Raw genomic sequence first — 23,317 nt, 5'->3', positions numbered from 1 at the left:
GAAGTCTCCTCTACAAAAGTATCCACTTCAATCACATATCAACGAACCACAGCTGAAACACCAAGCAAATAAAGGTATAAATTGGAATTCATTTTTTGGGGAAAAAAAAAAAAAACTCATTTACTCCTACCAAGTATTATTTACTTTCAGTTCTTTTGCATCCACAACATCCCCGAGGACCTGTCTTTTAGCTCATCCAAAAGTTTGCATTTTTGACCTTGTACAAGCTGAGAAATAAATCATAATGTATAGGTATGAGATTTTGGTGAAATAGGCTCTAGAGCTTAAGGGGCTAATCCCTTTCTTTAGCTACTTTATGTTCTCAACTGTTAAGCACCTGACTGTCCTGTACAACCCAGTTTGCCTTCCTGTCTGAATACATTCATTTTATGTTTGTAAAATTGCAATGTAAAAACAGTGAAATACACCACTACCTCAATTTTGATTCATTGATATTTACATTTACTGTTACCTACCTTTTGTGTGTAATTTTGTTATAAATCTGATTGCAAAACAAAGTCTGCATGAAGGACTTCAAATGTGTTTGTCTTTTAACCAAGTATTTCCACTTAGTTTGGGGAGTCCACCTCTTATAGTTCTGCTGGACAAACTTTAGCCCATTAACTATTATATTTATAAGACATCAGCATTACAAAAACAAATGTTGGGCAATTGTTTTGATTAAAATAACTGGCATTGTGCTTACGTCTAAAACAGGTTAACCCGGGCACTGCTGGGTACCCCAGCTTGTGTCATTATAAACCATTTATTGTGATTATACTCAAGAACCATCAACAACCTTAAAACACATTACTGTTCTTAGTGCCTGCCGGTTCAAACCTTTGTGTTTGTAGAATTATGTTTTAGACTCTTGGCATGCAAAGTGTTTAACAATACCACATCCTTAGGATAAGGAAATTACCATCGTACTACTGTATATGACAAACACATATCCGTGTGACATTGTAAAAGGAGCACACAAATCACTCATGCACTGTATACAAGTACTCAAAAGTCACTTGACAAGTGCCCTACCTAATTTTTAGTTGTTGGGGTAAATGAATAATAATGCATAGATATCAAAAAGAATTAATTAATTAACTAATTAAACCTAACAACCTGCACTAACTGACATTTTTGGTGCACCTCACTCATTACCAAGGCAATGGATAATGGCATGTAAAGGTGTGGTGAATGCTTAACTTTAAGGAAGGCCAGTGCTTACCATTGTCTATAAAAAATGCCAAAATGTGAATGTTACAGCCACTTGAGCCACAAAAACCTCCAACATGTCCCACCAGCTGGATTCCACAATATGAACAACACATTGTCTGGTGGCGAAACAGAAAGGGAACACCTGTGATATCAAAATACCAAATTAAAAGATACATACATCAAATTTAGTACACTTACATACAATTATGGGATCATTTAAGTAATCCCCTTTGTGATTACTTAACAGGTAAAATGACAAATATGTCACATTTGATTTCATTTTCAGGTCAATAAACTACCTGAAAATATTGTGGCAAACATCAATAGCTTTTAGTCACCGTACTTAAAAAAGCTATGCTAACACTACCCCATGTTTGCTTGTTTTTTTTAACAAACTCTACAGTTAGCTATGTATGTATTTAATGTATCTACAGTACTATATGGATAATACAATTAATACACACTTTACCTGCATCTTGTTCTCCTCACAACACTGAAGGAACCTCTGTTTAATTTAATCCACCGTTTACCTTCCACAGCTGGATACGCGATTGTCTTCTTCTTCTTTTGTCAACTTGATTGGCGGTTTGCAAACAGACACAGGGCACTACAGCCAACAATTGATTTTTTTTTCAATTTCCATTTTGTTTTGCGTGCTTTTGCAGCATTTTTCTGTTTGCAGCATTTTTCTGTTTGCAGCTTTTTCTGTTTGCTGGTGTTTTCTTAAGTTGCAGTGCATTTTTGCAGTGCAGTGCAGTTGCAGTGCATTCAGCTTGGGACTCCGGCGAGGGGGATCGCATCTCCTCCTCTCTCCTCTATCTCTGCTCCAACCTTCAAAGTCCCTACTTTACCAGACTGTGAATTCTTCAAATCTATATTGGATTAACTATGGAATTGATCAGCTGGTCTCTGAACGCTATTGACACCATTTTTTTCAACAAGAAAATCAGGGGTGGGGGACCCTCTGTGCCCAGAAGGAACTTACCCTGTGGGCTATGTTCTTGACACCTGGGAGACGTGACGTGTCGCATGCTTTGCGCCATTCTCTGTGGAGGACGTCGAGGATTTATTCATATTTGGTATCATAGTAGGAGGGCTGGTACTTATTGGCTTATGCGCTGCCCTGACCTACCGGAAAATTGGCAAGACGACTGCCATCAAAACCATGACCCCTCACTTGTCCGTCATGATTAATGAGTTGGGCAAGGTGATGCATTCTCAGACTGCGTTAACCCTTGAACTCAGACGCAAGTTAGATAGCATCTTGGAGGAAATGCGCACCTTGCAGGGGAAGATTTCAGAGACCAGGGAAATATTCATAATTTGGGATCTGATTTGTTCATGTGAAGCTGTAAAAGTGTTTTCACTGCTGAGCCACAAACACGGCAGGCTTATCAGCCTCCAAAGGACAAAATGCCTTGCTGTTTTCTATCAGAATTTCTATGGCCTTGGGAACATTGGCTGCCTCCTTATCTCTCTGACTCCAGTACAAGGACAGACTCACACATGGACAAAGACTGAAGCATGATCCACTTTCCCTCCTACCTCCCCTCCTGCCCCCCATCAGACATCCCATCCCGGCCACTGCTCACACCACCCCTTCTCCCCTCCGGGGGCTGTGCGGTTTTTAGCTACGGCAGGTCCCCGTTCCCCCCAAGCTAGCAGCAGCGCGACTCCTGTTGCAGCGGCTACTACACACTCACATCGCCTCAATTTGGAAAACGGACTGTTTCAAGTTTAGTGCACATAAACAATGTCAAATGTATATGTGTTGTCTTAATTCTGATGTGTGTCATTATTACGACAAGTAATAATTGTGGATTAATTGCTGAATCTTGTCTGTGGAAATGTGAGTGTGGACGTAATCTCGTTGTTGTTGCACTTGTAATGACAATGACAATAAATCTCATCCATCCATCCATTTACTTCAGTGTTGTTTTTCTAACTTCCGTTTTCATTTTTCCAACTTCTGTTGTGGTTTTTCCAACTTCCATTTTGTTTCGTTTGCATTTGCAAGTGTTTTTCTATTTGCTGGTGTTTTCTTGAGTTGCAGTACATTTGGCCTCTTGCAGTGCATTTGGCTTTTGCAGCGTTTTTCTATTTGCTGGTGTTTTCTTGAGTTGCAGTGCATTGGACCTCTTAGGGCGACCGTAATAAACACTTCTACAACTAAAAATGAAGGTTTTTTTTTAACCAGGTAATACCTCTGAGGTGATTTACAAGGCATCTTACAGAAACCTCAGGATGCTAACTTGCAATACAGTAACGTCACAATCAAACACATTTTACTGAAATAAATCATGTGAACTTTGGTTCCTACAAGCAGTCAAGTATGGAAGAAAAGCTGAAAATGATATTGTTAGGTTTTCCCTTAATATAGAATGTAACACTAAACAATTTGCACACTAACACCAAGTAACAACAAGCTGGCTATGCCACTGCTTGTCACCTTCATCTGACAGGGTAAAGCTGCATCTCAACTCAGGGGCCCAATCATTTAAAGCAGGCACACCTGCAATATTTCGTATTGTGAGCTATTTTTAAACTGACCAAGTCAAAATGACCTATCTAAGTGGTAAACATATAATTATTTATATATATTGAGTATACTTTATATACAGTATATGTTGGTGTACCTTGCATAACTGCAATCCATCTCTGTACAATGTTGGTCCTTACCTTACTCTGATGACTTCCACTGAATGGAATCAGCCAAGGTTGCATCATCTGATCACTAGTTGCTGGAAGCCAGCCTCAAACAGATGCCCAGATGATCATCAGTCAGAGCAGAATGGAATTTGGATTTAACAAGCATGTGGGAAAAGGCTGACTCACATAAATAAGTGGAGCTGAATAATGCAGTCAAAGAGGTAACACATTTCCTCACATTTGGGTACTTTTCCTCTGTGAGTAAGTTCCAGAACTGTCCATGACCTCTGGACTTCAGCTCAGTGTCAGTTTGTAGTGTCAAAATCACATCCTCCACTTTAAACGAGTTCAGGTGAAACATTCATTTGTTCATTTTCAGCCACGTATCTGGGTCCGGGTTGTGGTGGCAGCAGACAAGCAGATCTTCCCACACTTCCCTATCCTTAGCCAGTTCCTGTAACTTTACCTCAGAGATGCCAAGGTGTTTCCAAGACAGCTGGGAAATATAATCTCTCCAGCATGTCCCGGGTCTTCCCCAGGGCCTCCTCCTGGATGGACATGCCTGGAAGACCTCCATAGAGAGATGACCAGGGAGCATCCTCACCAGATGCCTGTACAAACTCAATTGGTTACTTTCGTTGCAAAGACGTAGCATCTCTACTCAGAGTCCCTCATAGATAATCAAGCTTCTCACCCTGTCCAGGAGTGTAAGCCCAGATACCAGACAGAGGAATTTCATTACTGCTGCTTGTATCCATGATCAGATTGCTCATGACTCTAGGTGAGGATAGAAGCATAAATTGACTAGTAAATTGAGAGCCTCACCTTCTGGCTCAGCTCCATCTTTACCATAACGGTCTGGTAAGATGTCTGTAAACTTTCAGATGCCACCCCAATCTCTCTATTGATCTCCTGCTCCAGTTTACCCCCACTCATGAACAAGACCCTGAGATAGTTAAACTCCTCCACTTGGGGGCAGTAACTCGCCCCTGACCCAGAGGGGATCCACTATTTTCCAACAGAGGACCATGGTATCAGACTTGGAGATGCTGATTCTCATTCCTGTCACTTTACACTCAGCCTCAAACCTGCTCAGTGCACCAGGACGGAACCCCCGGTGCTCCTCCTGAATCTGAGGTTCGACTAACGGACTGAGTCTCCTCTCTAGTATCCTGGCGTAGACTTTCCCAGGGAGGCTGAGATGTGTGATTACTCTATAATTGGAACACCTTCTCTGCCCCTTTTTTAAAAATGGGGACCACCACCCCAGTTTTCCAATGTAGAGATACTGTCTCTGACTGCCATGCAACTCTATATAAGCATGTCAGCCATGACAGCCGAACAACATCCAGTGACTTCAGCAACTCACGACGAATCTTGTCCGCCCCCAGTGACTTTCCACCGAGGAGTTCTTTGACTACCTCATTGACGTCCGCTAGGGTGAAGGCACAAGATCCTTCTGAGTCTTCCATCCCTGCCTCCTTGAGGGAGGGCATGTCACTAGGGTTAAGGAGATCCTCAAAGTGTTTTTCCCACCACCTGACAACTGAGGCTGCAGTCCTTCTGGCCTGCCGACACCTGTCTGCCGATTCCGGAGACCTCTCTGCCAACCAAGCATGAAAAGACTCCTTCTTCAGCCTGACGTGTTCCCTTATCAATGGAGTCCACCAGCAGGTTCTTGGGTTGCTGCCACGACAAGCACAGACCACCTTCTTATCACAGCTCAAAGCAGCCACCTCAGCAATGGAAAACTTGAACATGTCCTCGACCTCACTCGGGATTTGGGAGACGTTTCTTTGGAGGTTTTGAATGTTTCCCAAACCCTGTGATAGCCTGGCATCCTGTCCAGGTTGTACTCTTGTACTCCGCCTCATGCCATATGACTGCTAGAATTGGCTCCACCCCCCGGTAACCCTTGATTGGACTAAGTGGATATAGAAACTGAATGAATGAAAACATCTAATTGTTGCAAGTAATTATACACTAATGAACAGGTGGTTATGAATGCTATATTTCATTTCTTCTAATAGCAACTCTTAAATCCTACAGCTTTAAGTTAGATCAGTCTGTGAGCATGTTGCTACCAGCATGTCTTACATTTATTTTAATAATACCCATATAATTAAACTTTCTTTGTTTGAAGATTCTGTCTACTGAACAAGTGTAATCTATCAACAGGTTGAGTGTACAGTGTGATAACTACACAGCTGTTCCTTATTATGGGGAAAATAAATAACAACACTGTAATTTGCTGCAGTTTTTGTTGAGCAACACAGTATCAACAGATGTCTCATGTTTTGTTTGATCGTATTACTTGGATGCTGCAGGGATGTTTACTGAAGACTAACCGCACAAGGTCAGGTGTCATCGTTGATAGAACTGTATGCATGTGGGACTTCCTTCTCTTGTATTTACTTCAGTGTGGTTCATTGTCATAATTAACAGGTGAGGGCAGATGGTGTCTATAGCATATAAGCTGCATGTGTAGGGGAGTGTTCTAAATAGAGATGCATGAGAAGGTGCTTTGGGTAGGCATATTCTGTTTTATAGGCAATAAACTGAAGTGCATTTCATCAATAGTACTTTAAACGTACACAGAGTTTGACAAAACCCTGCAGCAAATGTTTGTCCCATTAGCTGATCATTCAGCACAACAGTGAATGACCCTGTGAAGCAGTAATCTGTACGCAGTTCTCTGCAATTTGAGTCAATTATATTTTTTAATATGGTGTCAAATCTTAAGTCATTTCAAGGCGCTAATCTTACTACCCCCCCCCCCCCCCCCAGCAAGCACACAGGTGACAGTGGTAAAGAAACACTCCCTTTGGTGTTTTTGAGGAAGAAACCTCAAGCAGACCAGACTCAGAAGGGGTGACCCTCTGCTTAGGCCATTCTAATACTTATAAAGTTTTTTTTTCTTACAAAAGGTAAAAAAAAAAAAAAAAAATGATTAAACTACAAATGGTAAGTAAGTAAGTAAGTAAGTAAGTAAGTAAACTTTATTTATATAGCGCTTTTCGCAGACAGGGGTCACAAAGCACTTTACAAGGTAAAACAATAAAAATATACAGTAAAAATACACACTCAGTACTAAAAAATTTTTTGGCCATGAAAAGCCTGTTTAAAAAGTAGAGTCTTCAGTTGCTTTTTGAACATCTCAACAGAGTCCAGGGATCGCAGGGACAGAGGGAGTTCGTTCCAGAGACGAGGCGCTATGGCTTTAAAAGATCGGTCTCCTCGAGTTTTAAAGCAGGTTCGAGGAACCATCAACAGGTTCTGACCTGAAGATCTGAGGCTGTGGGCTGAGGTGTAGGGCTGAATCAAGTCAGCAATGTAATCAGGAGCTTGACCATCTAGTGCTCTGAAAGTGAAGACCAAGATTTTAAAATTAATTCTGGAGGCAACAGGGAGCCAGTGGAGGGATTCCAAGGTAGGCGTGATGTGGGCTCTCCTGTTGGTGCGGGTCAGAAGCCTCGCAGCAGAGTTCTGGACATACTGCAACCGATTTAGCTCCTTCTTACCCAGGCAAGTGAACAGGCTGTTGCAACAGTCCAACCGCGTGGAGACAAATGGTCCATCTTGGTGCAGAGTCTCTAGTTTCAGTTCTTGAATACTTCTGACAGCAGATGTCAGATGCCAATGCCAGGTTAGTCTGGTCCTCTGGAAGCAACACCAGCCTAACATACATTTCAATATGTACAGAATGTGTCCAAATAATATTAGTTGCTTATGCTTGTAATTAAGAAACATGTAACTAATGTTATTAATGTGCATCTGATGTCCATATTTAAATCATGTTTCCTTTTTTCCAGTGTAGGATGAAACCACAAGCAGACTGCCATATTACAGACAAAAAGCAGCACAAAATGTCCATTGACACAATGCTTACCAGACGTTTATTATTATTAGCCACTTTAGTAGGTGTCATAGATTCAACAAGGTGCTGGAAACATTCCTCCAAGATTTTGGTCCATATTGACATGGTAGAGGCACACAGTCACAGCGCCATTACACCACTACCCACCCATCTGAATTGGTGAAACAAGAAAGGATTCATGATTTCTTCAAATTCTGACTCTGCCATCTGAATGTTGCAGCCACTATTGAGAATCATCAGACCAGGCAACATTTTTCCAGTATTCTCCTGTCCACTCTTGGTGAGCATGTTCCCACCGTAGCCTTAGTTTCTTGTTTTTAGCTGACAACAGTGACATGTGATGTGATCTCCTGCTGCTATAGGCCATCTGCTTCAATGTTCAACACTTTGCACATTCATATATCCTTTTTGCATACCTTGGCCACAAGTGGTTAGTTGAATTCCTGATGTTTTTATGTCAGTTCAAACCAGTGTAGGTAAGGCATTTTCAACAGAGAACCACTTACTGAATGTTTCTTCTTTTTTTGGAGCATTCCCTGTCAGATAGTTACACGTATGTGGAAATTCCCAGTACAACAGCGGGTTCTGAATTTCTAAAATAAGCCTATCTGAAGCAATCATATTTTCTGGACTCTAGTGATGCACCATTAAGCTGGATGGCAGCTACAACAAGAGAACACCTGATGACGAGTACATGAAGGATTTTGGAGAACAAGCAAAATGAATAAATCATGCTCTCAAACTGAAATACCAGGCTTTTGAACAAAGAGAGGGAGTAATCTTCATGCTACTTAACACTACACTTGTTTGCCTTTTGTGGGGCAGCTGGAACACCAAGAGTGAGGGCAGCTAGGCTAAAGTAATGCTAACTTTAATGTTTTAAAAATGTACAATCAATCAAAAAGTTTATTTACATTTAGTGAGGTAAATGTACTTCATTTTGACTGTTTTTATTGTTTAGTGGAGACAAGACATGGTTTACTCTTGAGTTCTTTGTGCCTTATGCCTATTCCTGATGCATTTTTGGACAAATGCAAGTCATACTCTGGTTTGACATTCATTCATTCATTCATTCATCTTCTACCGCTTAGTCCAGTTATGGGTCGCGGGGGGCTGGAGCTTATCCCAGCAGTCATAGAGCGCAAGGCGGGGTACACCCAGGACAGGACGCCAGTCTGTCGCAGGGCCACAAACAGACAAACACAGACACACACACCTACGGACAATTTAAAGATTCCAATCCACCTAACCCGCATGTCTTTGGATGTGGGAGAAAACCGGAGCACCCGGAGGAAACCCACACAAACACGGGGAGAACATGCAAACTCCACACAGAAAGGCCACAGGAATTGAACCCACGACCTTCTCGCTGTGAGGCAACAGTGCTAACCACTAAGCCACTGTGCTGCCCTGGTTTGACATAATGTCCAGAAAAGACTCCTCACCTTTCTTCTCCATTCTGATGGCTGGTTTGAACTTCAGCCAATCCTCTTGAGTTGCATGCAGGTAAACTGGTGTAGCTAATAACAGACCAGTGAATGCATACAACACTACGCTATTTGCAGAGCAATAAACTATTATTAATCTGCATTAATTGTCATATGAGTTACCGTAACAAAAATCTGGCTTTATAACCTACATAAGTCTAATTCAGTTCACTGATATGTACCTGCTACAGCATCTATTGTGACTGATGAACACCCCTATTACACAGGAATTAAAAACAAACAAAAAAAACAGTAACCTCCACATGCCCAAATATCGTGGGAGAGAAATTATTGCCTGTGAAACATCTCTTCACTGTTCGTCTGGGCATCTGGAGGTCATCCACTTAATCCTGTTCATGCCTGTCACCCTCTTTGGGCGGTCAACATTGTTCTGGTTGAAAAGTGCCCTCATTCAAGTATTATTTCAGGTCACAAAACCCACTGCTAGATGACAACAGCAATACCCATTGCCATTGTCGAAGAATAATAGAAAAGTCACCAAACGTGTGTAGCTGAGCTTCTGGTTTGTGGAAACATTTATCCAGCCCAGCCTTACACTTTTGCTTGTGCTCCCGTCACGAAATGAGTCATATTTTCATGGTGCATTTTTTAAATTTTATTTTACTATTTCTAACCCTACTCTTTACCCTAACCCCAATCATAATCTAGCTATGTCCATTTCCCTAACCGTAACCTAACCCTCTACTTTTCTCTAACCCTAACCTAACCCTCTCCCTTTCCCTAATCCTAGCCATAACCCCCCCCCCAGACCTCCCGCATCGCCACAAAAAGCATTTTTGTGATGGTATCACGAGCCAATAGATGCCATCACGAAATGCTGTGAGATAGGGTTGCGTTTACCATACTGCCCAGTGTCTCATCCAGCTGCAGGAACATTACAGCTTTTCAATCTGCAGCACAGTTCAACTGCATTATATTTCACATGATTCAGAGGCTTTGTGAATAGTGTTGTGTCGATCATGAACGATATGATTCTTTTTAACAGCTCCTTCGATTGAACAAAGGGATCCGAGTCCGACTAGGGTGATGTTTGTCTCATCAGTGTGGAAAGATTTTACTGCCCACCTCAAATCCAATCCATTTCTCTTACATGAGAACAAGTGACTACTCTGTGAAAGACAGAGAGAGAGAGAGAGCAGGAGGGAGAGTAGAGAGCGCAGTGAGCAGCACAGAAATAACTTCTTTAGTAATGTAGTTTTTCCTCCCTTGGTACACAAAGAGGTGCTGCACCTGAGAGGAGTGTGGTTTGAAGGCCTGCAGACTCTCTGTGCTGAGGTCCGCCCTCGGTCAAAACAGAAAACACAGGAACATCAGACATGTCTGAGCAGGAAAAAGTTTTAAATTATAAATTAAAATAATACTGTTACTATTACAGATAATCTAGAGCTGGAAATCTTTACTGTTTTACTTATGATACCGTGTTACATGCTGATTTAACAACCCAACACACACACACACTCCTCCCCCCAGATTTCTGGAGGTGTATGAGTAAAACAGTTTTAAACGTTTCTAAAAAGTTTGAATGTGAAACATTTAATTATCCCCTAAACTAAAACAGGAGATTCATAAATACCTTTTATCTATGCAGACAGGACACAAATCACCATGAGAGAGGAATCAAAACATCACGGCATTTATATTTCATGAATTTGAAACCCATTCAGTGGCTTACATTTGAAAACTTTATTGAATTGGGGAAAATGCCTGAAATACTTATGAACACACTGAACAGTCCGTCAAACATTCACATTCTAATTGTTATGTGTCGGACGCAGGACGGAGAACCGACCAGCGTTTGAAGGACCCAGTATAAAATAAGCAGAGCACGGTACAAAGGATAACAAAATTTAATGACATAACAGTGCTGTGATGAAAGTACAAACAAATAAGTGCGCGGTCTGCGAGGTGGATTACGGTGCGCTCCCAGCTGCACAAACGGTCCAGAGCCAGAAACAGTTCGGACCCAAGGACCCCGCCGACACCCCCCAGGTGGCCGCGACAAACCGAGTCTGTGAAAGAAGAAACCATCATGTGAGTCCACACCCCACACACAGAGAGACCACGCAAAGGTGTACATAACAGCAAACACTTCCTGGCTTAATCACTAATCAGCTTCCCACCCTGCAGGCATGGAACACCCAGTTCACATTACTCAACTGCAGTGGAAGCTGATTAAACGACTAACATAACAGCTCAATATAATAAGGTGTGAGGGACACCACATTTACTGACTGTACTAATGTTAGTCACAAAACCTAACGTACCTCAGGAAGTGTGCTGACGAGCGTGAGACCTCACCCCCTCCTCTTTCACAGACCATGGCATCAAACCTGGACGTTCTCTGCATCCATAATGATGAGATGGCTCTCAAGACGACGATCTCACCCGTCTGGTCACAAGGTCGAGTCTCTGGCAAATACACACTGTGTACTCCAGACTTAAATGCCACAATGCTCCAATCCGTGTAGATGCACCACAGCTGTGAGTCCTGACGAGCTGCACATGATCAGCCTCAGGTGATCAGGGTGAGGTCCTGATAACTCAGCCACACAGCCACTCAGTCCTAAACGCGTACCACCTGGAAGGAAAAACAAAAGACAGCACAGAAGACAGAAACAAAAGGCAGCCAGGCCCCCCCAGCCATACAACAGCACCCCACCCTCACGGGAAGCCTCCCGGTGACCACACAAACCTGGCCCAGGAGAAACACCCCCCTCCAGGGACCATGGCTGGAAACCATATCTGCATTCATCTTCCAACAGAATCTTCATCTAACAGAACGGTTGATGTCTTCTCCTCTGGCTGCATCTTTGCCTTTGTTTCTGTCAATCAATTAGCACAGGTGTGGCCAGGAGTTCTTGAACCTGTGCAGTCAGTCTTTGTCCAACCATGTTTACAGTCTGATTAGTCATAAAACAAAAAAGACAAACACAAACAACCAAACCACCCCCCCCTCCCCAGGGGACCGTCCCATCAAACCCCAGGAAGAGGAGAAAAGAAAAATCACCCACCCCCCCTCCCCAGAGGACCGTTCCATCAAACCCCGGGAAGGGGAGAAAAGAAAAACAACCCAAACTTAAGCTTGCAAATAAAAATGTTAACACCCCCCTCCCCCCCGGACGACATGTAGGGACCAACACCCCCCAGAGGACATCCCGCCAGCTCCAGGAGTAATAACCACAGCTGAGGTCCCTCTGGGATCCAAAGTCACCCACGGGGACTCCCAGCGCCTCCCAGAGGCCCGTCCATCAACCCCAGGAGACGCCCCCCCTCATGACCAACGGACCCAGCCCCGGCCGTCTATGGCTAGATGGACCCACAGCCCTTTCCCCCCCAGAGGACACCATAGTCACACCCTGAGGGCGGAAACTGGGGGGAAAAACAAGAGGGAAAAAAAAAAACATACAAACAAAACAACCCCAACCCCACCCCCTTGGCGCAGTGGAAACTGGAAGCACGTCCAGCGTCACCAACCATGACTATACCCCAGAAGTCAACCGGGAGGAGTGGAAAAGCGGTTACGGCAGTCGGCACAAAACGGCGCCACCCCTCCAACTTCCAAACCAGCCACCAGCTGCGGGTATATCCCACTGCCCCAAACCTCAGCCACGCCGATGGCAGACGGCTCAAAGGCGCGCTGAAGCCGGAGGTGGAACAGGGAATCAACAAAAAAAAACAAGACACCAAACCCCCCCCCTCCCCTCCCAGGTGCAGAGGTTACCTGGGAAATGCCCAGCATAACCAAACTGCACCACTCCAGCAACGCCAACAACCTACGGCTCACACGGCTGGAGCCACAGGAGAAGAGAGGGAATAAAAAAAAAATACCCCAACCCCCCCCCCCCCTCCCGGGTGCAGAGGTTACCTGGGAAACGCCCAGCATAACCAAACTGCACCACTCCAGCAACGCCGACAACCTACGGCTCACATGGCTGGAGCCAGAGGAGAAGAGAGGGCATAACAAAAACAAAAAAAGAAAAATGAAAAAAACAACCCAATTACCCCCCCATCACCCCCCAGAGGACTGTCCCATCAAACCCTGGGAGGTGAAACCAAACGAAATAAAAAGAAAGACTAACAGACTAACATAAAGTTACTTGGGTCTTTTTTTATGCTCCAGACAGACTGCAGGGTCACGACCCCAGACACTAATAGTGTAAAAAATCCCACACAAAAACCAACTCAAAAAACACCCACAAAAAATGAACCAACACAAAACTAATAAGTGACGTATACCATTAAGCTCAAACAAATGGAACACACCTGTTCCACCTTAAGAGCATTAACGGTAATGTGACTCAGTCACCAACAGAGGGAGCCAAAGTGCTGAAAATAAAAACCCCTTTGGTAACAGAGAAAACAAACTCATGCTGCTTTTCTTGTGCGCAGCTGTGCGTAACACACAACCAAAAATGTGCTTCAACTAAATTACACCGGAGCTGACACAACAAACGCAGTAGTTATCTTCACCCGGGGAAACGGGGCTACAACTGTAACACAGGAAGCACAGCGACCCGTGCCACAGAGCTCCACCGTGCGCGTTCACCCATTACAGACACACTCATGCAGCTCCCTTTTAACCTCTTATCCGGTCGGAGTGTGACGCGAAGCCGTCGCCAGTCACACTCCACCATGACCCACGGATAAGGCACAACACAGGAACACGGCTGCAAGAGAGCACAAATCAATATTCAGTAATGGGTTCTCAGACACACACCATCCGGGCGGAGAGCACCCGCAACTGATCCGGATAACTTCTGAACATCTGCTGCCACCTTCCCGGCGCGTTACCGTCTCTGCTACCGCTGGGTCCGTGATGTTTGGCCAGAGACTACTGTTATGTGTCGGACACAGGACGGAGAACCGACCAGCGTTTGAAGGACCCAGTATAAAATAAGCAGAGCACGGTACAAAGGATAACAAAATTTAATGACATAACAGTGCTGTGATGAAAGTACAAACAAATAAGTGCGCGGTCTGCGAGGTGGATTACAGTGCGCTCCCAGCTGCACAAACGGTCCAGAGCCAGAAACAGTTTGGACCCAAGGACCCCGCCGACACCCCCCAGGTGGCCGCGACAAACCGAGTCTGTGAAAGAAGAAACCATCATGTGAGTCCACACTCCACACACAGAGAGACCACTCAAAGGTGTACATAACAGCAAACACTTCCTGGCTTAATCACTAATCAGCTTCCCACCCTGCAGGCATGGAACACCCAGTTCACATTACTCAACTGCAGTGGAAGCTGATTAAATGACTAACATAACCGCTCAATATAATAAGGTGTGAGGGACACCACATTTACTGACTGTACTAATGTTAGTCACAAAACCTAACGTACCTCAGGAAGTGTGCTGACAAGCGTGAGACCTCACCCCCTCCTCTTTCACAGACCATGGCATCAAACCTGGACGTTCTCTGCATCCATAATGATGAGATGGCTCTCAAGACGACGATCTCACCCGTCTGGTCACAAGGTCGAGTCTCTGGCAAATACACACTGTGTACTCCAGACTTAAATGCCACCATGCTCCAATCCGTGTAGATGCACCACAGCTGTGAGTCCTGACGAGCTGCACATGATCAGCCTCAGGTGATCAGGGTGAGGTCCTGATAACTCAGCCACACAGCCACTCAGTCCTAAACGCGTACCACCTGGAAGGAAAAACAAAAGACAGCACAGAAGACAGAAACAAAAGGCAGCCAGGCCCCCCCAGCCATACAACACTAATGTCTGAATGTTCATAAACTATAGGCTTTGGATAAAATCTCTTTTGTGCATTCCTGCAGAGGTACTGCAGAAAGATCAAAATAATAACTATATTTATATACCACATACAGGATAATTACATTAGTCCTCTATTGTGCAGGCACACAACAGAAAAAAAGATACAGTTGTTTTATTCCAGAGCACAGTGGACTTCCATCCACTTCCAGCCCTCAGCACAGGACAGCATGAAGAAGACATATTGTACACTCACTGATCTGAATGAGATCAGTGGAGACATTTCATTCTCCACTCCTGATATTTCGGAGTGAATATTTCCATGCTTAGAGCCACATGTGTTGAGCCCCAGACTGCCTCGAGCACAGCATAAAACCTGCCTTACAATTTACTTCCAAGTGTGGTGGGTACATAGAGGTTGCAGGGAGTCGCAGCGTGCCGTGCATCTGTGCCACACGTTTCTGGGGGAAAGTTTACGAAAGAGTGTGGGCATCATACTTGTCACATACAGGCTGCATGGATGTTAGCAAAGCCAAAATCACTTCATGCTTCTCCTCAGCTTCTATATCATCTGCCTTTAGCCGTCCAACACCCTCAGTCATTGCAGAGGTATGTTGGGGGGGTTGGCCAGAAAAAGAGCATTTTCATCATGGAGCATTCTTAGCAACATTTCAACGGCGCTATTACATCATGACAAATGATACTTCTGTTTAAAACATTCCATTCATTCATGGAAAACATTCAGGTGTACTGCTCCAGTGAGTCATCATGAAAAGAAGACACCAACTAAATATTTTTCAGGCATGTAGGAATATTAAAAGGGGCACTGTAATGTTGTGTTTACACATAACAACAACAAGTCACAAATGCCACAAAGTATACATTCTTGGCCGCTGATCACGAATGTGCTGATTTGAGGCAGAGGCGTCAGGTGTCCTCAGAAACTGATGCAACCTGTTACCATGTGTTACGATTAATGGCACATGTTTCTGGCGAATTATCAGGAACATTACACATGGTCAAGAATAATGTTCCGCGCTGTACGACTTCAGTAGTTCAACAGTCTGGAGTCTCCGTTGTCATATTTTGTGCTTCATAATGTGCCTCACATTTTCAATGGGCGACAGGTCTGGACTGCAGGCAGGCCAGTCTAGTACCTGCACTCTTTTACTACGAAGCCATGATGTTGCAACACGTGCAGAATGTGGCTTGGCATTGTCTTGCTGAAATAAGCAGGGATGTCCCTGAAAAAGATGCTGCTTAGATGGCAGCATGTGTTGCTCCAAAACTTGGATGTACCTTTCAGCATTGATGGTGCCATCACAGATGTGTAAGTTGCCCATGCCATGGGCACTAACACACCCCCATACCATCACCGATGGTGGCTTTTGAACTTTGGCTGGTAACAATCTGGATGGTATTTTTCCTCTTTTGTCCGGAGGACACGACGTCCATGATTTCCAAAAACAATCTGAAATGTGGACTCATCAGACCACAGCACACTTTTCCACTTTGCATCTGTCCATTTCAAATGAGCTCGGGCCCAGAGAAGGCAGCGGTGTTTCTGGATATTGTTGATGTATGGCTTTCACTTTGCTTGGTAGAGTTTTAATTTGCACTTGTAGATGTAGCACGAACTGTGTTAACTGACAATGGTTTTTTGAAGTGTTCCTGAGCCCACACGGTAAGATCCTTTACACAATGATCTTGGATTTTAATGCAGTGCCGCCTGAGGGATCTAAGGTCACGTGCATTCAGTATTGGTTTTTGACCTTGTCACTTAAGTGTAGAAAGTTCTCCAGATTCTCTGAATCTTCTGATTATATTATGGACTGTAGATGATGGAATCCCTAAATTCCTTGCAATTGAATGTTGAGAAACATTGTTCTTAAACGGTTTCACCATTTTTTTCGCACAGTTGTTCACAAAGTGGTGATCCTTGCCCCATCTTTGCTTGAGAACAGCTGAGCCTCTTGGGATGCTCCTTTTATAGCCAATCATGACACTCACCTGTTTCCAATTAGGTGATCTTTGAGCATTCAACAACATTCCCAGTCTTTTGTTGCCCCGTCCCAACTTTTTTGAAATGTGTTGCAGGCATCATTTCAAAATGAGCATGAAATATTTGCACAAAAACAATAAAGTTTATCAGTTTGAACATTAAATATCTTGTCTTCATGGTGTATTCAATTGAATATAGGTTGAAGAGGATTTGCAAATCGTATTCTGTTTTTATTTCAATTTTACACAACGTCCCAACTTCATTGGAATTGGGGTTGTATTTTACACCCATTGTTGTACACTTTGTACACTTATGACTGTGTTGTGTCCTTTCCTAACAATTTGATAATTAAGTATGCAGATGGCACAACTATTACCGGTTTGATCTCTTCTCATGATGAGTCTTTGTATAGATCTGAAGTGCAAAAGGTGGTTTCCTGGAGCGAGGAAAACAATATGAAGCTGAATACTGCAAAAAATTTTGAGTTGGTTGTTGAGGTGAAAACAGTTGAAAACTGTAAATGAGTGTTTTCATTTGATGACTTGCACTGGAATCGTAACACCAGTGAAATTGTTAAGAAGTCTCGACAGTGGCTTTTTTTTCTGTGTAAGCTGAAATAATTCACTCTTAACAAGAATATTCTTTTAAATTTTTATCACAGCTGCATTGAAAATCTTCTTACAAATGCTGTAACTGCATCGTTTGGAAATGCCACTGCTAAAGAAAGGAAGGCTTTGAATAGAGTGGTTCGTTCAGCCAGTAGGACTATTGGTGAGGAACTGTCTGTCCTGGAGGACATTTACAAAAAAAGACTTCAGTCCCGATCTTTGGCTATTACTGGATACCTCCTGCATCCTGACAAGGACTTGTTTGAACTTCTTCCCTTGGATAGGTGCTATCGGTCTATTAAATGTGGGACATCACGTTATAGAAAAAGTTTCTTCCCACAAGCTGTGAAATGATCAACTAGTTTCAAAAGTACGAGGTCTGTTAGAAAAGTATCCGACCTTATTATTTTTTTAAAAAACCATATGGATTTGAATCACGTGTGATTGCGTCAGACAAGCTTGAACCCTCGTGTGCATGCGTGAGTTTTTTCATGCCTGTCGGTTGCGTCATTCGCCTGTGAGCAGGCTTTGAGTGAGGTGTGGTCCACCCCTCTCGTCTATTTTTTATTGCGAATAAATGTCTGAGCGATTTGGAGCTTTGCTGCATCAATTTGTTTTTTCCAGAAACTGTAAGAGACCTCCAGGTGGACACCGTTCGAAAAATTAATATGGCTTTCAGGGACGATTTTATGGGGATTAAACAGATTACGGGGTGTTACTGCCGCTTTAAGGACAGCCCACAACTGCTGAGAGCGCAGCGCGCTCCCAGCCCCCATCGACAGGCTGACACCCCGCTGGAACAACCAGATCATTTCCAACGTGAAAGCTTTGTTGATCCGGGACCTCGTCTGACTTTCACAAAAAGGCAGAAGATGTGGACATCAGTACTTTTTCCGGCACATTCCACCGTTACAGGAGTTTTTTTCATGGAAAGAAAAGCGGAGGGACGCGCCACGGCTCCGTTCATTACACGGGACAAAACCACCTCGGTGTTGGTCTCTCAGGACAGCTTTCAGGTGGATTTCAGACAGATTCCGGTTGCTTTGCAGTCATGTGAATATCCGATTGTGATTGTGCATGAGCTGGACATGCCAGAACATGTCCCATGAAGCTTCATCATGGCGTTGCTTTGCGCCATGCAGCTCCACCGTGACGCGCGGTGGAGCAGCTTCTCTTTCCATGACAAAAACTCCTGTAACAGTGAAATGTGCCGTTCATTTCTAAACTGGACGCTGTCTTGATCCGGTATGTCATCTGACTAGCACAGGAATTGTGAAAAGACGTGGACATCAGCACTTTTTCCGGCACATTAAGACAGACATGCCGGAATTTTTCGAACGGTGTCCACCTGGAGGTCTCTCACAGTTTCTGGAAAAAAAAATTGATGCAGCAAAGCTCCAACTCATTCAGACATTTATTCGCAATAAAAAATAGACGAGAGGGGTGGACCACACCTCACTCAAAGCCTACTCACAGGCGAATGACGCAACGGACAGGCATGAAAAAAGTCACGCATGCGCACGAGGGTTCAAGCTTGTCTGACGCAATCACACATGATTCAAATCCATATGGTTTTTTTTTTAAAATAATAAGGTCGGATACTTTTCTAACAGACCTCGTATCTTAAATTATTTTGTGGCTTCATCATTTTTATGGCATTTTTTTTATGTCATTTATGTCTTTTTTATTGTTTTGTGTATGTCTTACTAGTGCACTTTGAGCTCCTTGCACCCTTTTTCCAATGTGGTTTTAATACTGCAAATGGCAAATAAACTTGAACTTAAACTGGTGCTTACTGTGTAATATGGCCCGCAAGACTTCTGTCTGCCTTGCGGGCTGCTCAAATAGCAATTGTGGAGTACTTGTGTATTACTTCACCCCTGCAATGACCATGCGGCTTATTGTCATCACCAGTGTTGTAGTGTAACGAAGTAGAAACATGTCGTTACTGTTCTTATGTAGAATTTTTGACCTATCTGTACTTTACTTCATTATTTACATTTCTGGCGACTTTCACTTTTACTCCACTACATTTCAACAATAAAATGTATACTTATACTCTGATACATTTCTCCTAAACATCTTCATTAAGCATTACTACAAAATAAAAGCAGAATAAATTTGATTAGGCAATGCCTGTTTGCAGAGGCGAAGCCGGAGCGCAGCTGTACACTGGGAACAGATACAATTCTCTACAGCCGGAGCGTAGTGCCTTCCACTCCTGCAGCATCAAGTGACGTGTTTGACATAAAATTAGTTTAAAAGACAAAAACTATATAAAGGTTGACATGTTGAATCTGCGCCCCCGCTGAGGAAGAGAAAGACTATGGAGGGACCACCTGCGCTCTAGACTCCAAACACACGCAGGCTGACGCACACACACATACACATGGATCAACTCCTGCTGGAATTCAGCGCACGATATGAGTTTGCCACGCTGACAAAACTGGCCGGCGTGGCTGTTTCGTTTCAATTATTTTACTTGAAATGTCTGCAAACAAGTGCTGTGTAAAAGTGGCGCCGTGTTTTGGATTTGAGAGCCCAAAGAGTGCTGCATTTTGTTGATTTGCAGTGGTTGATGGTGGTGACACTTGCATTGCTTTTTTTGTTTTTTTTTACTTTTCCTTAAATTTGGCACAACTGTGTAGCTATAAACGACTGTTGTGTTTCACAAGAGTGTGGATGCTGTGTTTAACAGAAAATTGTGTGTGGGTCTTCCAGGAAAAAGAACGGCAACCTTATTTACAGCAATATACGTCCACCCGTTGCTTCACTCGTCCCATCACCAACACCAACTGCTCTGCCAGAGCTGGATCCAGCCTTTGATAGGGGCTGAGGCCCCCTCCTGATGTCCCCAGACACCACACTGGCTTTCTTTTTGTGTTGCTGTTTCACTCTCCACTTGTTTTGGATTTTACTTTTACTCAGTCCTTTTACTTATACTACATTTTAGATGAGAAATTTACTTTTGATTCTTAAGTACAGTAAATGTCTGATACTTTAAGATTTTTACTCAAGTAATATTTTTAATACAGACTTTAGCTTTTACCAAAGTAATTTTATGGTAAGATACTTGTACTTTCACTCAAATATCACTTTGAGGTACTTTATACAAGACTGGTCATCACACAGCCTGTACTAGCCATGCTCCTGACTTGGTACAGACATATGAGCCCTGTACATGCTGTATGCCTTCTTGAGCTCTCACAAGACCTGTTGCAGTGAACGTCTTCATGGGCAGTCTGTCACCTTCTACAGTACTGAACACAAGCATGTGACGCACAAGCACAGTTTTGGCATTTTTTTCCATGCATAGACTGCCTGTAGTGGCACATATGGTGAGCGTAAGGAGGCAGGGACTGTCTGACAGACTGTTTCACACTAGGCTACACAAATAAGCTGTGGTTCAAATGCATGCCGAACTGTGGGGTAGCAGTCCATTCGGATCACGGATCAACTATGATCCATTACACCACAAAGAGTTAAAATCACATTTTATGAAGCAACCTGAAAATGGCAACAGCCAGTGATTGCTATTGAAACCCATGTGTTAAGATTTGTGCATCACTGTGAGTTGAGTCATACTGCTAAAGGTAAATGATCAGCACAGGAGTTAATGTATGAATTCTCTCAACCACTCACATTTCTTGAAGTATCTTTGAACAAGTAAGGCACATTCCCACTCATAATCAACAGATTTATGTGTACTAAATAAAATTCAGAAGTGAAATTTCTATTAATAATTTGTTTGAAATAATATATTTCAAATGGATGCAAGTTGCACTGATATATTTACCTTTATTTCATTTTCTCACCCTCACCCAATTTGAAGACCCCCCCCACACACACTTTTTGCTGATTGTACAGTTTTATGGTGCAAGGCTTTGTGTGGAACCCTCCATGCATTGTGAATTGCAGTGCAGGCACAAAGTTCTGTGTATTAATGGATGCAAGTGAAAGGATTAGTGGCTTGGTAAAGGATTAATTAACTCCATATTGCTCGAGAGAGAACCTTTTTTTTTGTTTCTTTGTTTTTGTTTAAAATCTGCTATGTGCATCTCAGATTGTGCATGCAACTGTAAATTCATTGATTATTGAAAGTTTCTCACACATGTACAAGTTCATAAAAGGACTAACGTTAATTACGTTAATTAGTTTTCTTCTCACTCATTCACTCACCTTCAATCAATCAATCAATCAACTTTTTTCTTATATAGCGCCAAATCACAACAAACAGTTGCCCCAAGGCGCTCAAACTCAACTGCTTCAACTGCTTACTTCAATTAAGGGTCACTGGGGGCTGGAGCTTATTCCAGCAGTCATAGTGCGCTAGGCGGGGTTCACCCTGGACAGGATACCAGTCTGTCGCAGGGCCACATATAGACAAACACATACACACCCACATGTGCGTGTATGAATGCATGTGTATGGCTTTGATCACAGAGAAACTGGTGAGAGCTGACATTTGCCATTTGGTATACTTATTTATTATATGGCTACAATGGTATGCGAACTCTGATTGGCTGGTTTCCGGTCTGATACTTTCCCCTATCAGACCGTTACCATGAAAATCGGTTTGGATCGCATATCAGTTTTGCAACTTCTTTTACAGTTTTCACAGCGCAAAATAACATCAAACAAGCTCAAACTGGACGTGCAAAATGAAATAAAGACCAAGATAAAAACAGAGCTCCAAACAGTGAAGAACAGATTGAAAACTTCATTACAAACCAGAAAGGTAAAAACAATGTACTCCATAAATATCTACACAGCACTGGAAAAAACACACAGATTGAAAGTTTACCAGCTAATGACCAAACCAACTGTTAGCAAGTTCTTCATGGAGGTGAAAAAGAGAACGGGTCCGACTACGACCCGAACACTGTCAACAGCTTTCATATTCGGGCGATACTGGTGGTTCACGTGTTTATATTTATTATTAACCTTGTTTGCTCAGTCTGTACGAGAAAATATCAGGCCTCTGTGTTTTTTGCACGGACCTTGCTACACACGCTCCATACTGTCAACACCTTATTAAGGTGCGTTTACACATAGGCATCACGCGTTACGAATGTCATATTTGTGTAATTCTTGGCACATTCTTGACATTCTTAACGTGACTTGACACATCTGAATAGGTTTCTTAATAGTGCATTCTGGTGCGTGATATTCGTGATTTTCATGCAGCATGTTTTTGGCTGTCAAAAAATCTTCCACAAATGTCACGCACCACCCTCATTTTGTCTCATGTCGTGGAGATCACAACTGAGCATGTTGATCTGTCTTGATGAGTAGTGATCCTTAACAGAGCGTAACAGCGTTCTTCTCTGATGGGCATACTGTTGTGAAAGTGTAGGAACACGGACCCACAACAGGGGGCGCAATGAACGGACAATGGAGGAAGATAAATAACAAGGTTTACTATTGTGAAACAAGCACAATAAGTACAACAATCACAATTTGGGGTCGAATTTGCTGGTGTCGTGTGGGCAGGCTCGAAGGTAGGAGACGCCCGTCTCAGTCGAACCGGAACCACCCCGATCTCCTCTGCCACCGAACCCTGGAAATACTGGAACCGCCAAGTCCCGAATTCCCAGGTGGCCACTGCCTCCGCTCGTCGGATCCGGTACTGCTGGCAGGAGAGAGCAACAACACACAGGTGTGATGCGACAGCACCCAGTAACGAAGAGGGGAGAAGCCGCCTCCACCTCTTGTCAATGCACAACAGGAA

The 23,317-nt window shown here is 43.3% G+C and overlaps 1 long non-coding RNA gene across 1 annotated transcript; it reads left to right on the top strand.

Moving 5' to 3' along the window:
- The first annotated feature begins 7,431 nt into the window (after positions 1–7,431).
- Positions 7,432–21,959, top strand: LOC117502892. Its single transcript, XR_004558430.1, has 3 exons — positions 7,432–7,519; positions 15,778–15,781; positions 21,948–21,959. It is a non-coding gene; the product is annotated as an uncharacterized LOC117502892 (long non-coding RNA).
- The last annotated feature ends 1,358 nt before the right edge of the window (positions 21,960–23,317 follow it).

This window comes from Thalassophryne amazonica, chromosome 2 (genome assembly GCF_902500255.1).
Source record: "Thalassophryne amazonica chromosome 2, fThaAma1.1, whole genome shotgun sequence".
Lineage (NCBI taxonomy): Eukaryota > Metazoa > Chordata > Actinopteri > Batrachoidiformes > Batrachoididae > Thalassophryne > Thalassophryne amazonica.
Note: the sequence above shows the minus strand (reverse complement) of the source record. Positions and strands in the feature narration are given on the sequence as shown.